Source organism: Aythya ferina (assembly GCF_964211825.1).
Source record: "Aythya ferina genome assembly, chromosome: 4".
Taxonomy (NCBI): domain Eukaryota; kingdom Metazoa; phylum Chordata; class Aves; order Anseriformes; family Anatidae; genus Aythya; species Aythya ferina.
In genome coordinates this window covers 36,807,325-36,824,555 of record NC_140300.1, presented here as the reverse complement: position 1 = coordinate 36,824,555, position 17,231 = coordinate 36,807,325, and the positions used below count along the sequence as shown (strand labels likewise).

The 17,231-nt window shown below is 35.0% G+C and overlaps 1 long non-coding RNA gene across 1 annotated transcript in view; it reads right to left on the bottom strand.

Moving 5' to 3' along the window:
- Positions 1 to 17,231, bottom strand: part of LOC311436264 — a 334,039-nt gene that overhangs the window by 2,376 nt on the left and 314,432 nt on the right. The window contains exons 14-15 of the long non-coding RNA XR_014692707.1: positions 12,153 to 12,334; positions 11,820 to 11,903 (exon numbers count right to left, since the gene is read on the bottom strand). This is a non-coding gene — a long non-coding RNA (uncharacterized lncRNA). The remainder of the gene's footprint in view (positions 1 to 11,819; positions 11,904 to 12,152; positions 12,335 to 17,231) is intronic.

Here is a 17,231-nt window from a genome sequence, read left to right as displayed (position 1 = left end):
GCTGGTTACCATCTTCAGCTTTATTAGTACCAGATGTACACAGCTGAACTTGACCATCTAACTACAAATGTGTGACTGGTTTGTCAAGCTTTGACTGACAGAGTCCATCCTGAGTTTCCAGAAGCCACTAATAAAAACTGGAATGACCCACCAAGCAAACATCCAGGAAAATAAAATTAAACTGTATGAGAACTCAGTGAGTGCACATACATTTTAGATTGATGAAGGGGTTCTTTCAAGAGTGATGTTGGTCCTGTGTCTATACTTGGTGTCCCATGACACTCAAGCCCTTCCCCTCTTGGTGGAAACAAGAAACATAGAGCAGCTGGCTCTTAAAGCATGCCCAGTGGATATCAGGCAACCAGTGTGAAATTCGTGCTGAAAAACACAGCACGGATGCAGGTTTAGGAACGTAACAGATGAAATGAAATCTAACCTCACCCCCAGTTAGTAAAGAAAATGCATTGAGTGAGCTCAGCTTCCCCCACACACAGAGAATGAATGAAATGACTTGACAAAACTGTATTGAAGGGAGAGAATAAATGGGAAGGTAAACAGAATAAAATATTCTTTCTCATTTTTGATAATAGTTCCAAAAATAACAAAACTAACAATCATATCACAAAATGGAGAACAGTATGTAGCTCAGTAAGGAGAAATACTGTCACCAAGCAAATCCAGGAAAGATATTGTAAGGAACTTATTCCCGTTTTGGTTTCTTTCTTCTGAGAACGGGGTTACCATCTAGAACACAGTTAAGAGAGTGATGTACTGACCTAATCCCTGGTCAAGCTGAAAAATCCTCCAATTTTTTATTTATTTATTTTTTAAATCCCACAGCACATAAGGCAACTGTGGGCCAGGTTTGGAAGAGGGTAAGCATTTTTTTTAATATATTTTGTACTGATAGAGGGAGAAGGACAATGACTTGGCATTTATTTGAATTCCTTACATCACAGATCAAATCCACAAATATTCATAAATGTCATTCTACCAAATGCAAGACTGCTGAGCAGAAAATATCTCACTATCTGATAACAGTACTACTTGTTTAATTAATGTAATGGAGAGACAGGACAGTATCAGACTAAATAAACAAGCTGCTAATCTTAATGGGAATGTGTTTTGAAAGTGAAATGAACTTCTGATCTATTGATGACTTTCATTATTCTAAGAATAATGATGGCATACTCAAAAATACTCATGTGCGCAATTTTGCTTTGCTTTCTTTATGTAATTTTCTTTGCAAGCCCATCTAAGTTATTATTTATGTATTTATATGGTGCTTACCTTTGTGGAAGAGAGTAACTTATAACCTAAGGCTGCATACTATCAGAATAGATCTCAACTGCATACATCACACAGAAAACTACAGCATCTCCTTCAGCTTTGTGCAACACATATTTACTCAGGTGGAATTTAATTAAACTAAACAAATTAAATTTGACTACTGACTCATTTCAAAGCATTGGAGCAGAGAAGTAGACAGTGACACTGGAACAATTTGCAACCATCTAGGACATCACCATTTCTCATTAGCCCTTTATTAGCCATTAATAATTTTGTGAATTTAAATTTGATTTGTACAGTGTAACAAGTAAGTTGAGAGGAAGCATACCTATTAAGGTATGCATTTCAAGAGGTCCCTCAAAATGTGGAAATACCAAAGTACACACTTTTTGACAAGTATAAGGAACTGTTGTATTGGCTAAAACATATATTATTTCATTTTCTTTGATTTACTAGCCTTTCCTTCACCTACTAAACATAACCTGCTGACCCTTTTTCTATATCCACATTATACAAACTGAGGCTAGAGCACTTTGTACACACATTTATGTTCTTATCAAATTATAATTACAGGACTTGCAGAAACAAAATTAGTATTCAAAAATTCCTTTGCCTCTTTTGAGTTTGTATTTATGTCTTTGATTGTCTTTACCAGTCAGATGCAACTCAAATTGAAATCATCAGTGAGCAGTTGTAAAAGGTCAGTACAAAGGCTGTTTGATTAACTGCTCCATATACTGAATCTGGTGCAACCCATGTCAGCTTCAGTACGTAAGCAAAATTTCCCAATCAGTTGATTTGCTTAATTCTTGTACAGGGCCACCTCACAACCTGTGGCATAAACAACTGATAAATGATTTTATGATTCTAACCTGTGATAAAAAGCCTCCAGTGAGGAAGGTCTTCCAGCCTCCATGAGTATTTAATTTCAGTGCTTAATTATTCTTACATTAGAAATTCTTTCTACTTAAACTAGTCTCCTTTGATGAGGTCATCACTGGACATAACTCATTCCCTTAGATCTTGAAAAAATCTTTTGTATATTTGAAAATTGTTCCTGGGTCTCTTTTTTACAGTCCTTTAGAAAAATCAACCCCAGTTCTCAGAGAGCACCATCTTCTGGATGGTGCTTTGGAGCCCTCTGAACCTTCCCCTGATTCTCTCTTGCAAAAAAACCTGTCATCATACTCCTCTGGAGCTGGGTGGCTCTGCACAGGATTGGAGGTTGGGCTCTGATCCTTAGTAGGGTCTCTAGACACCTTCAAAATGCAATCACTGCATTAACTCTGTAGTAACTGAAGAGCACTAGGTACTGATGGGGGATGGGTGCAAAAAATAATCCTGATATGGTATATCCCCATAATTTTCAGCGTTGAACAACATTAAAAAATAGAAAATGTTTCTAAAATAAGCATTTGGAAAGCAGAAGGAAAACATAAATCACTGTGATTGCTAAAACAAGTGAACAATAATGGATGAAACTCAAAATGAACATCAAATAGCACAGAATATTTCAATAGAGTAAACTGGTGCTCAGTAAATGTTCACAACATGTGAATAGCTGAGGATGGTTTTTCTTTTACTGAAAAAAAAAACAAACAACTGTATAGAAATGAATGCAGGAAGAAAAAGCAGTAAGAAAATTTACAATCAAAGCCAGAATGGAAAAAAAAGACTCAGATTCAGCCCTATCAATAATACAGGAAAAAGGATATGTTCTTGTCTACTTTTAAAGATGAAGAACATTTAACTGACACGGCAGACAATACACGATGATTTCCAACATGATTTTATTCTTACACACTAACAGAGCTATCTTCAGTATGGTTTTACAATTTCATGTGCAAAAACATAGAAGTCATCCATACAGATATATGAGAGAAGCACAGAGCTACTGTTTTACATGGTGGAGGTCTGTGGAAAACCTCTACGTCTAGTGCTATAATTCAAGAAGCCAAGACATACTCTCATTACATGAAGAAAAGCCCATGGCTAACCACAAAAACTGTAAAACCAGGTTATTTAATTTCAATTGCAATTTATCTGTGCAGAAAAAGCCACATGAGGACAGACTTGAAGAGCACAGCCTTTTGTATAAGTTTCCATGCACTTTGACGACAGGAAGCTAATAGAGCTATCTCTCTGTTTTGCATGAATAATACTTGTTACCAAGTTAGTTTGATTAGATTTATGCATCGTTCATGAGCTAAGTCTCATCGACATCAATACATGTGCTAAGCGTAAGCTTTCCTGGAACAGTTTAGAAAACTAATTTGCAGGCAATTTTTTGTGTGAATTGTTTGGTTTATGTGTTCTGAGATTTGGATAGTGGGTGGTTGCTAATTCAGGATGCACTGTTTCAGTTTTCATATTGGCTGACAACCTTCTTGCAAATAGTAACAAATCCTCCACAGCCCCCCAATGAATGTCCAGGAGGAATTCTTAGATGCATAATTGATCCACCACAAATAATTAAAACATCTGAGACATGTGAACATTTGTATGATTAACCAGAAGATGCTAGAAGGCTCATGACTGATGATTAGTAGCTCACTATGGAGCACAGCTATTCAAAATTTGACACCTGTCCTCAGAAACAGACTTGCATTTATGAATCTGATCTAAAACATTTGTTTATTTTTGAACCAGCTGTGGACACTATCTTGGAAACTATTTTTACTACTACATCGACGTGCACAAAATAGACAGTGCAGATGCTACAGTCATAATGTCTGGCTAGGACAAATCAACAGATTTTATACAAAGCTGTACTCCCTTTGACAACTGCTGAGATTTGGACAAAGACAGTGAACAGACAGTTAATAGATCTTTTGAAGCTATTGAACAGTTAACTAGGCAGGGTCTCCATCTTTTTACTTTCAATATTAATGACATAAAGCAACATAAAAGAAGCATTCCAACTTTTTAAAATTATGAGCAAGTGGGAAAGGGGCACGATAATACCTGTGAATAGATACAGAAGGAGTTAATACGATAGGCTACTTGGCTTGAATAGACACAGCCCAGTGAACACTTTGGGAATAAAGGAAGAATATGGAATTATTTACAAATAAAAGAGTGCACTAATGCAATTGATAAGCATAGATGAGCTCTGAGAATTAAAACATTGGCAAATGTTAATCACTAAAGACAACTGCAAGGGTTATGAAAATACAAGCTGTACAAAAACTAGGAAGCTAAACAATTGAGCCCCTTCCTAGATTCTAGAAATGTCACTTTTCAACTGTGCGTGCTCTCTCAGAAAGCTATAATGTATTGAACAGTGAAAAGCATACTTATGTAATGCTAAATAGTGTGCAAACAGTTCAACTGAGCATTTACATGGCACTTCACCACTTTTTTCCTCTGAAATGCTTAAAAATTAAAGTCCTATTCTGAGAAACACTTTATACAGCTTGAAACCAGTTCTATGCACAGCACAGTTAATTGGGCTACTCAGAATAAACGATGTCTGGTTGTAAATACTTGCAGGATCATCCCTAAAAGAGACAATATGACAGGTTTGGATCTAAATGTTAAATGTTACCTAATCAAACACTCAAAAATTATCATAATAAGTCATTCAAGCAAAGTAAAGCATGACTAGATGAAATTACTTAAGATATGTTGCATGTATAAAAATAAATTATTAATTTAACCCATTCAGCTTGGTACAGGTGGCAGAGTAAAAAAAAAATAAAATAAAATCAAGGCGGTCATTTAGGATTCAAAACCAAATGAACTTTAATGCAATGGACTTTATTCTGATAATGCTTTTATCATAATATTTGGACTGTGCAAGGTATTTAACAATCTTCCCACCAAATCCCTCTGTCTACCATTCAACACCAAAAAGAATTTAGTGTGTTTTTTTCTTTCCAATAATATCTCCAGTTGTAATTTTTAAGGAAAAAGTGAAGACTTGGCTGTCTGCCTTCTTGGACTTTTCACAGTTCAAATTAGGAACATATTATGCACATTAATGTCTTGGAAGATAAACAGGTTTGTTAAAGTCTCCTTCAAGGTTTACAGTTTACAGTTTAGAATTTAATCAGTTATTTCCCCAAGTTTATACATCAGAAAAGACATCACAAAAGCACTGATAGGTAACATTTTCACTACTACCCTCACTGACAAATTCATGTTTATGTATATCTTCAAAATCTATCATCTGTGTAGGGTTATTTGCTACCTTTTTTTTTTTTTTTTTTGGAAGGCATAAATATTTTTTTCAGTTGATTATTTGTGAACAATGTAAAGAGATACAGCAAACCTATGATTTTCTACATGGTATTGGATGCAACACTTAACATTGTTATAGCCTTCAAAGATTACCAAGAAAATAATTTATCCACTTTTTTTTTTCAAAATATATTTAATTTTTCTCTGTTCATAGACTTCATGTGTAGTTATTTTCCTTGCCTTCTCCAATGTGTGGCAGGTTCCTTTTGTCCTTTGTGTGTACTTCACTACAACAGTAGGTTAAAAAAAAAAAAAAAAAGGAAAGTGTAACTATAATCCCGTCCCCCCAAAAAAAAGTGTTTTTTTTTTTTCACTACTTCTTCAGAACAAGTATGACTGTAGTACAAGATTTCACACATATTACACCCAAACCATTTCCAATAGATCACTTCTGCAGGGGTTAAACAGTAGTCAATTCTTATGGCATCATTCTCCTAGGACGCCACCGCTAGCTGGAGTGCTAACTAATACACTCTTGGCTATCTACAGATTCATTGTATTGGTCTTGAGGGACAGAGTGTATGTTTCAACATCTTCAGGAGATGGAAAAATGGTTAAAACTGTTGTAGAGATTATTTCAGCATAAGACACATCTACTTCAGATCTTATTTCTCTAACTCTTTTGGAGGCCAATGGAAAAACACCTGCTGAAGAGGAAAAATGATTGTTTTGAATTTACTACACTCAGCAACTATTCACAGCTGATGAGCACTCCAGAAGCTGACGAAGCTCGCATGCAAGAGGTAGGAATACATTGACAGTTCCTCATCAGTTGGCAGCAAAACTTCCACCCTTCCACATCTATATCTTGTTGGTGAGAGAGTGACTGACACAGTCCCTTAACTGAAAGATATTAGCATATCTTTAGATCAGTAAAAGTCTCTGTTTTGCCAGTGCTTTCTTACTGCTGCTGTCAACCACCACAAGGATCATAAGTCTCTTTTGTCTATATATTTTATTGATGGACACGATAACCACAACATATACACTTTCATCGTTCAGTAGGATCAATACTCCTTTAATGTTGCTTTAACACTGATTTAAAGTTGTTTTATCTTTGGAGTTTCTAGTGGGAAAAAGATTCTCCAACTAGTTATAGATTGAGTCCTTCATATAACACAGCTGCGATTTTCCCAAGAGTAAATCCAGAGCAGAAAATCTGGCTAAATTTTTTCTTGACCAAGTATTGCATGATCTCACTAAAGTATCAGGTTAAGTCTATAAAATACAGAATAACATTTACATTAAAAAGAAAGTGCTACACATTGATTTCATTGACATCTCTGTTGGTTACTCTTTCTGTGACCATGGACAATTAATTTACTTTCTGTTTTACTTCATTTCTGTATTGTGAAATGAGTTCTTAAGAAACATTCAGTTATTGGTTATTGTAGGTTTTTGTGAAAAGAGGACTGGAAAAAATGGTTTATGTTAATCAAATGAATTAAATAGGCCTGCATTTTTATACATTTAAATGCCTAATTTAAATCCTGTGCTCTTCAGAAACAGTAGCGGGGAAAAAATGTTTTCTGATGTTCAGTCTTTTCAAAAGTATGTTCAGCAGTGTCCATCAAATATGTAATTGAATAAATAATCAGGAAAATTAGTAGAAATAATCAAATTCTTCTTCCGGTAGAAACATTTCAATGGGTATTTTGCCATTTTTTCTGAATTTATCCACCTCTCTAATTAAAATGCCTCTATAAGTCTCATCCTGTAAGTCTTCAGCCTCAGAAACTAGGAAAAAAAATCAGTTGACCCTACAAAGTATGGTGAGGTACCATTTTTTTTATGGCCTTCAAAGCAAAATTTTACAGGCCTTGCTAGGAGAGGGGGAAATGAAAGAGTATTCATTTCCAGAAAACTTGTCATCTGATACCTATGGCTATATTTATCTGAATCTATGTCTAGAGTGTGGGGCAGACCTGCACTCTTACTCCATGATCATCCAACCAAATGCAATACAGCTCTGCTCCAGGTTTGTACTCCTGGTTTTCTTCTAAAGAAACGCATGGTATAAACAGGAAAAAGAAGCCTATTATTTTTTTTTTTTTCCTAGACACGGCTACAGAATGAGCATGCATTTATTGCTCGGATTTTGATAGTCTTCAAAGCCTGCAAAAAGGTATGTCTAATGGTAAATTAAACTATTTAGTTTCATGTTTTATCATTTTTTTCGGGCTCTCTGATCCAACAGCATTTGAAAATTTACTAATAGGATAAATATGATTTAATTAAATGTGCAAATGATCTGTCTTATTAACTTCCTAAAGGGTTACTAACATCATGAGTTAGATCCTTGGAAATCAAGAGCAATCAGTTCATTTTCAGGAGGTAACTAACCTAGGTGATAACACTGAAGTAGAATATTCAAATAAGAGATAAATGCAAACTTTTCTGAATTTTTCCTTCCAGAAGCACTTAAAATAAATATAATAACAAACAGAGAGGACTAAAACAAAAGAAAATCTTACTTCAGAATTATTAGAGGACAGAAAAGAGAGGATATTGCTTTTTGGAATAAAGCTTATTCTTCTGTGAAGCAAAACCATGTAAATAGTTGCTACACAAATACATCTGGGCATGGAGCAGACATATCCAGCACAGACATGTAGCTTTTTTAACACGTTCCTGCATCTGTCATCTCTTAAGCCTCTCCAACACAGGTCACGTAGAGAAAGAAGCAGATGTCAGGAAGGAGTTTCATTTACATCTGCTCTTGCCCAGCACAGTCTCCAGCAGAGACAATATGTCACCAGCTTAGGTCTGAGCATTTTGGCTGCTCCATTTCTGCCTGGAAATGATTGGACTATTACACAGGGTTTGGAAGCAGCTCCTTCCAGCCACCTGATGAAATGATATTTTGGGATGTTGATTTACATTGAGATTAATCACAATCATGACCACGGAAAACTGTTATACAGTGATTTCATATTAACATTTATTAGTATATATGAAGTCAAAGAAGACAGAGTTTGTATTTTTGGTATTGGGTAAAAGTAGCCATACTGCTATTATTTATTGGCTGCCTCAGTTAAATGATTAGATGGTTATTTAATGTAGCTAGGTGGTAAGCCTTATGTCATTATAATTATTCAATTGTTACCGTCCTAAATAAAGTGGACAATTTGGATCAGGAGCCTGAACATCTGACAAGCTGTGTGGTGTCTAGATCCAAAGTTGTGTTTTAGCACTCTATACATATGTGGGCAGCTGCACCATTTCAGATGTAGATCCAGCTTTGGGTTGGAAGACACCAGGCTGGTTTGAACACTTCCTTCCAAAGTCTGGCAGATTTCAGTGTGATGGTTTTCAGTTAGGTCCATTTTTAACAAAAGCAAATGCAAATGAGAAGCTACCCAGAAATAGCACTGCATATCAATTTTCTACATCAATTTATAATGCAGTGGAAACAGATGGTACATTCAGGCATTGTCAGAGAAAGCCATTTGGGTTTTGGTTACTATTCCTTTTTTTATTTTGATGGTATATTTAATCTATTTCCATAGCTGACATGTTTCAACACCTGTATAAAATAGGATACCACTGTGAGAACATGTAAACTCATCTCGGTAACATATGCAGCTTTCTGAATCCTGAACTGATTTCCTGACCAATGGCATATATTGTAAAGACTACCTCTTTCTGATGGTTCTCAACACCATTCACTTGGTTTCCACTTGGAGAAAGAAAAAATAATTTATCAGGGACCATGAGAAGCCATTTCCAAAATCATGAAAGGTTCTTTCTATTTTTAGAAGCCATGCTTTGTGTTAAAGATGAGTCATTGGATCATTTATTTTTACATTGTACTCCACAAAGTATTTGTATTCTACATTTTCTACAGTATTTATATAAAAGGCTAGTATGGTTATCTAAATTCAGGACACATATCTCAGAGAAAAGATTAATTCAGATAGAGCTTGGGGCAACACACAGTTTATGCAATTTACCGCCACTGCTTTCACTGCATCTTTTCTGGTTAATTCAGCTGCAGTAGAAAAAGTGACCAATGTTTTTTCAGTGGAGGAGGGGGATGCTTTCAGGGTTGCTGGGACATAGACTGGTTTTGCATAGTCCTGAAGTAACTCCCTCTAGCATCCACAGCTAGTCAGAAATTCCCCAGTTAAAAGCTTTCATCGGAACTTGTTCATTTGTGAAGAGATTTAGTCACTAAAATCCACAAAATATCTTATGCCCCAAACAAAATTTCTGGTCATGATGAGCAAAAGCAATGCAGAGGGCCCAGCTGTCTATTGTTAGCACACACAGAAGCTGGTTTAATTTTGTGGAATGAACCTTAGTTTTCCATGTTCCAGTGGTCCTCACTTGCTGTTCTCTCCCACCCTCTTCAAGTCTTATCCTACCTTGTATTCAGTAATTACTTCCTTGAACAAATACTTGAATTCCAATCTCAGTAAAATGATAAAATTACCAAACTAGAAAGTATTTCATCTTCTTGATCTTCTTTCTACCCTCAAGCCCACAGTATTGAATCTTTAAATTACAGAAATTCTCTCAGAACAATAAAACTATTTCCCTTTAAGCAAAGTTTCTCGTTATGCAATAAAGAGAAAATAAATATACATCTTCTTGAATTGTTGACACCAGCTCTAACAGCATAAGATTCTGAATATCCCCTCCACTGCATGGTAATTTTTTTTTTTTTATCATAAACCATTTTTTCTTCTGTATCTATCATAGATAAATAAAGAGTAATGTGAAATATTGTAATAATTCTTACATCATCTAAGACATATAGCAATTTTGGGAACTCAGAGAGAGGGTCACAATAGGTTGAGAATGACATCCTCAAAAATAAATCCTGACAACTGGAAAGAAAAAAAAAAAAAAAAAGAAGAAAGAAATAGAACATGGAAGAGTTTTTATTCTGTGCTCCATAAAGAAAGGAGGGAATATGATTTAGTTCAATAAAGTGCATGAAAGGGGGAAAAGATATGACTTAACTGAAACAGTGTAATTAAGAAAAGGATCAAGTAACATTCTGTGGGGTATAAAACAAATTATTTAAATTTTATATGACTTGATTCTCCCATTCTGTAAAACAGGGAATATACTTTCTTATTTACTTGTATTTTTACAGCATGAGGTCTCTACAGCAGGCTCTATGGAGCCTGGCATAATCACAGCTGCAGTCTCTAAATTCTACAGTATTAATCCATGAACCTTAACTGTTATGTATTTATGATGGCATAGCCTACTGGATTAGTACTGCTGGTAACACCACTAAGTTTACCACCAAAATGTTTCAAGTGGGTTTCTCAGTATAGACAATCAGTACAGAAGTATAGAGAGTACATTAGCTGCAGTGTGAAGACATTAAATCTCACTAGATGTGTTAACCACAGACACAAAGCATTGCCTCTCCTTGCACAACCACTCTTTGAGACAACATAAATAAATAAATAAATAAATAAATCTATTTACTCCCCAGGGAAGTATGTTTCAAGACAGATTTACCTTGAGAAGTAAATCAGCATGCTATGTTATTTCCACATATCAGAAAATAGATGCGGTAAAAATCTTTGTTTACATATCTTAATTACATATCTGATATTTACAGATAAATAAAATAGACACAGATCAAGCATAAATCAAGGCAAATCATATGTTTATGTTCATCAGTTGAACGTATTTTTTGTGAATTTGTTGATAACCTATTATTTCAATAATAAAAAACAAGTAAAAACTTCCCGCAAAAGATCAAATTCTTCTTCTGTTTACTATGCAAATAGAAGCGAACTGCATTTTCCATTTCTAATTAAATCTCTACCTGTTCCTCAATCAGGTAAATTGCTATTAGCTTCTTGCAAAGTTATTTTGGGGACTATTTTGAACAGAACTATTCTGGTTGCTATAATTAAGACTTCTAAAATTAATATTTAAATTTTATAATTGCTGGACTATGGCATCCTGAGAAATAATAATTACCTGTCTGATTGCAAAGTTGAAGTGAGCTGTTATGTGCATTTGACTTTCTTTAATCTTGCAGCCTGCATCCCTGTTCACTTGAACAATGTTATTAAGTTCTGAAGCTGATTACATGGGTTGGTTTGTGAGTCAGACAGACAGCCCTTCAGGCATCTAAAAATAATGTTCTGTTTCTTTTGTTAAGGGAAAAAAAATGCCTGTGCCACGTTAAGCAACCTGAGTTAGACCTTGGAGTGAAAGCCAAGCCTGGTCCAAGCAATTCAAAAACCTCACATCAAACCTGAAGTTCTTTTTTTCTGTGCTAAAGGCAGAGAGCAGAAAATTCTTGATCTCACCAGTTGAATGTAGAGCTGAGATGGATGTCAGTAACTCATCAAGTCTGTCTCCAGTTCCCGTCTTTAGGTCTGAGACTCTCTAGGCTTTCATAACAGCAGGGAATTTGAAACAGAGAACACAAGAAATTATTAAAGTAATTGCCCCAAAATAGCAAATAACTCCATCATAGACTATTACCCACAATGATGTTACGTTAGTGAATGGGAAAGAGTTCAGTGTTCACATGTAAGTCAGAATGACAACATACCTGGCAAACAAGAGGAACTACAAATAACTTTAAGGACAAAATACCCTGAGAGAGTTCAGTTCAAGATAGAGTATGTGTCCATTACCTTTCATGCTTCTGTTTAAAGGTCTTCAAGAAAATACTGTACTTCCCCAGGTGCATTAAGGAACTGCTGTTATGATTTTGTTTCTTTTTCTTTTTTTAATCCTTGATGAGAAGCATGTTCTGAGTCAAACATTTTGATTTCTGTATTCACCCAATTCACCCAAACATGAAAAGCAGACCAATCTACAGAATAGAAGAAAAGGCAGAAGAGGAAAGAAAAAAACCCATTCAGTATAGCACAAAAGGAGAAACAAACCACCTCAAGAGCCCAGTTCTCAACATTTAAGGTCTGGTCTCACCCTCTCTAACATGAAGCAACCTAACAAATGTTTGTTAGGCAAAAGCTGATTAAGACTCAGCAGAGAAAGACAGCTTCCCCTGCAGTGATTGAGTTAATGCAAGACTTGAATAGCCCTCTAGAAGCTTCTCTCTATTGATTATATGAGAACCTAGGACAACTACACTCTTAATTAGGATCCTCAATTAGGTACTTAAAATTTGGTGGGATCAATGCCAAATAAAGCAATTACCCTCACTTTCCACTTTCCTCACTTTTTTTTTTTTTTTTTTTTTTTTTTTTTTGTACAAGTAGAGTACAACATCACGTCTTCTATTTCCTGGGAGACTCATCATTGAAGATACAGTTCCTAAACTGAAAGCAAATGTGCTGTGTTTTTCTTGGTTTTGTTTTGTTTTGAACTTTTTGTATCATACTGATTGAGGGACCTTTGAAGAGCTAAAATGGTCTCTGCAATACTATTCTTTTTTTTTTTTTTTTTCCTTCCCCTCCCTTTCCTCTTTTGCTGAAGGATTTACCCCCATTCTGTCTTTCATTGATTCTGTATAAAACCACAGTGACAGAGTGCAAGGAGACAGAATCACCTTTCAAAACCAAAATTAATACAAGTAGGCAACCAGATTTACAAATAGTCTCCAGTGTATCTACTTATGTCCTACCCTCACCTTCAGTAAAATAACTGTAGTTTTCTCTTACAGTAAAGTAGTTCTGTTGCTCCATGATTCCAATTGCTCATTGGTATTTTCACTGTAGCTTTCCTAGAAGACAGTGATTGGAACTGAACCATCATTCATTTCCCCACCACGTATTTGCAGAATTTCAGAACCGTCTTACATTTATTTTGCTTCTGATTGCCCGTTTTATGTCCTATGCTTATACCATAAGTTTAATATTACACTGTGTACTATTAGTTTCCACGTTGCTAAATCATTAGATAGTGATTCCATACATGACTAATTATCAATCATTAATTTGAACAACAATTTGAACTATAGGTAATTGATTCTTTAGAAAAAAACTTCATCTGTTTATTTATTTACATATGATTTATCAGTAATGTAAGTTATACTTTCACATGAATTATTACAAAGATAATATTTCAGAAAATTCCTTCCTCAAATCAGAACAGTATTGCAGAATGAAATTTGTGGGTTTAATTATTCCAAAATCATGCACTACTTACAATATTCAACAATTGTCTGTAATTATGGGTGCATAGGGGTTTCTCTGCTTAATTCAAAATGCCCTCATGAAAGTCAAGGCATTTCAGTGAGAGAAGGACATGAAATGTTACAAGATATGCTGGAAATAAAGCTTTTCTCATCTGATAGAAGGTAATATAATTTTCAAATTGAAGTTTCATTTTTCTCCTGTCTTTAAAAAATGCAGTTCTATTTTAGCAACCATAAAGAAACATTTACAGGTACAGATATACACATATAGAGTGATTTATTTGAAGTGTAATATGTATATCCAGAAGAATGGACGTGGCAAGAGTATTTTACTGACAGTCTGTATTATGTAAGCTGGTTAATACCAAGAAAATAGTCCTGCCCTGGTCTGTATGGGTGTGTGGTGTGGTGTTTCTGGTAATCATGTTCAGTTATTTTCTGAATCCAAAATTAGAAGCACCCATAATATTTACGTAAGATAAAGCACCTAGTGAACTATTAACCTTTTCATTCTAAGAGAAAGGGGATTATTCCAAAAAGTGATCACAGAATTGCCTTTCTTTTTATTCCCAAATAGGATATCTTTCTTGCTATAAATACAGGACTGGTGATCAGAATCAACAGAAAGCTTGAAGTAAATATTTTCTTCAAATAAAATTTGCAAATCCATCACTTAACATTCAGTTTTCCCTCAAATTAGGAAATAATTGTTCTCAAAGCTATAAATTATTCATAAATAGAGATATCTCTGATCTTGAAGTGTTCCTCTTTCTAGTGTTCATGTTTCTAGTGTTCATCTTCCCCTAATGTCAAGAATGCAGACTGACATGGGTTCATCTTTTCTAGCAAGAGAATTTGTTTTCCTATGCAGTTCTGTTCATCAATCTTTTCAAAATAATAGCTATGCAGCAACAGTATATTTAGAAACAAATTTTCCTAAAGGGATTATTTTTTATTTGACAACCTGAAGACTGCACAGTTGTGTGCACACGTGTGTACACATGCATGAATATTACCTGCATACTTATTTCTAACTCTAATAACAGAGTTGAAATTTCCCCTTTATAAGCTTTTGTTCAATAAAAAGAAACAAAGACTTTTATAGTCAAGTATCAACGATCATTTGGAACCATTCAAGCCATACTTTTAAATCCTGATTAGTGAGAATAACATGCCCAAGGAACAAAATTGTGATTGCATTAAGTAGAACTGACAGAAGTCCTATTAGAAAACGATGCACTCCACTATATTTTCCTATAGTGCCACTTTTTAAAACAAAAGCTCCCATATTTCTTTTGTCAGTTGGCAGCCAGAAACTGAAATTCATCCCAAATGTCTCTGTACTCAATAAAAAAACTCCTTTATTATAAAGATTATACTGCCATCTATTGGGTGACATTACTATACTATATATATATATACATGAACGTATATAGAAATATATATATATATTTCTTTGGAGTCAGCAAGGCGTGGAGCTTTGTTAGCAGTTAGATTACAAAAACTTTTATTTAGGTCTTACAAAAGGTCTTACAAAAACAGCTTGGTCCCCTCTTAGCTACCACTATCAAATTACATAGAGTGAGACATTTTAGCAGAGTGATAAACTTCAATGACATGTCAGAAAAAAACACAAACACACCACACACCAACAGAAAAACGCACACACACACAAACCCCACTCCTTAATACTCCCTCACATCTTATGAAGATCTTATAGAGATGTTTTCACACACAGTATCTGCTAGTGGAACCGCATCACTTGCTGCATTGGAATAAAAGATCTCATTTCCATGTAAGTGGCAATCTTTTGCAATACAAAGAGATTCCTGTGATATATAGAGACTTCACAGATTTTTTTTTTTTTAAAGTAACACAGTGAAGCTTCAAAGAAATATTTTGCCAATCTAAGACTGATTTTTATTTTCTTATAAAAATTTAATTGAAGTTCTGATTTCTTTTGTGACATCCCTGCTGTATCTATCTATATATTAGGCATATGAAATGCATATTTTTATGGAGAATCCAGGTGTCCAAAGTATAAGCATTGAAAACTTACAAATTTTGATAGTTGTAGCTCAGTCCTTTTTTTAGTAGGACCTCATAGAAGTAACTGCATATTGTAAATAAATTAAGCAAGCTCGAAAAGTGTCCCCGTGCACTATCAGTTCTGGCAATGTAAAGCCTTTAAAGCATTGTTCCACTACAGAAAATAGACAACCAGAAACAGAAAACAAGAATGACATATCTCCTTCTTTGACCTCATCTACTGCCATATCTTTATGACACTCTGACTAATCAGCTGTCTTGTTTTCCTTTGTTCTTATCTTTCCAAAGAGCAAGAAGTCCTTCTACCTTTTGTGGACCAGGAAAAGATTAGCTGACTACAGCAAGTATCGTGCAGATAATCTCTGTCATTGTTGATGCATAGACCACTGGTAACCACACAGACTTTTTGTGTCTAGAACAGACTTGGAAGGCCAGGTGAAACCAGTACCTCTCTATTTTTAAACAGAAGATATTTGGTCCATAATACTGACATGCCAGAAAGATGGTACCTCACAATGCTAGTTGGACAGGCACTACGGAGAGCAGAATTTCACTTAGCAACCTCTTTGATTTTTTTATTACTGAGGTTAAACCCAGACAAGTTTAGCTAAGGCCAAGAGGAATCCTCACAGAATGCACCAGATTCTTTTCTATCATGGTTGGAAAAAAACATTTCTTCAGGCTAGTGTTCTCCTAGGTGAGTATAAATGCTTCCCATTACCATTAATGGCGTAGAAAGGATAGCTAATAATTATTAGACTAGCACTCAGATCTTTCCTCTAATTATACTTCTACTACAGCATTTCTACATGACCTTGGGCCAAACACAAAAATCCATCTATGCTTCAGGCTACCAGTGGTAAATGGAAATAATGATATATTTGTCCCTCAGAGCAGTGTCATGAGGTTAAATTCAGGTTACTGTAAGAGTAACATTTGTTTTCCAGTATTAAAATGATAAAAGCCATTATAAGTCTATTGGAGAAAGATTAGAAAGGAGTTCGACTTTCTTTTTTTATGCTTACTTTTTATGGTTTTTATGTTCATTTGAAACATCATTTGGAAAAAAAATGTTATTTTTGTTGTTGTTTTTGAGATAGTCTCTGCTAAACAGCAGCAGCAGGAAAATTTGTGTGGCAAAGCTCCTGTACAAAAGGAATGTGCAGTAAAAGAAGGCAAGCTACACTCTAGCTCTGTGGAAGATTACAGAACTTACCTACAGAGATACTGCTAATATGAACTCAGTGTATTTTGAACAACTAGAATTTCACTGTTATTGAAGGGGAAAAGTCTCTTGATGACAGCAGTGTGAAATCACAATCTCTGTTAGTTCCAGTGGTAAAGAGAAAATGAAAGAGTGGCTCTAGTGTATCAACGGTATGTTGTGGTTTTCTCGGACACAGAGTAGGAGAATTTACAGAGAATACAATTTACATTTGCTTTAATACTAACTTAAACCCACAGTGTAATTTGAGTTACCCTGTAACATGCTTCCAGTGTTTCCACTGCTCCAAATAAATGTCCTTTTTTATTCAAGCAAACACATATTTTCCATATGGAT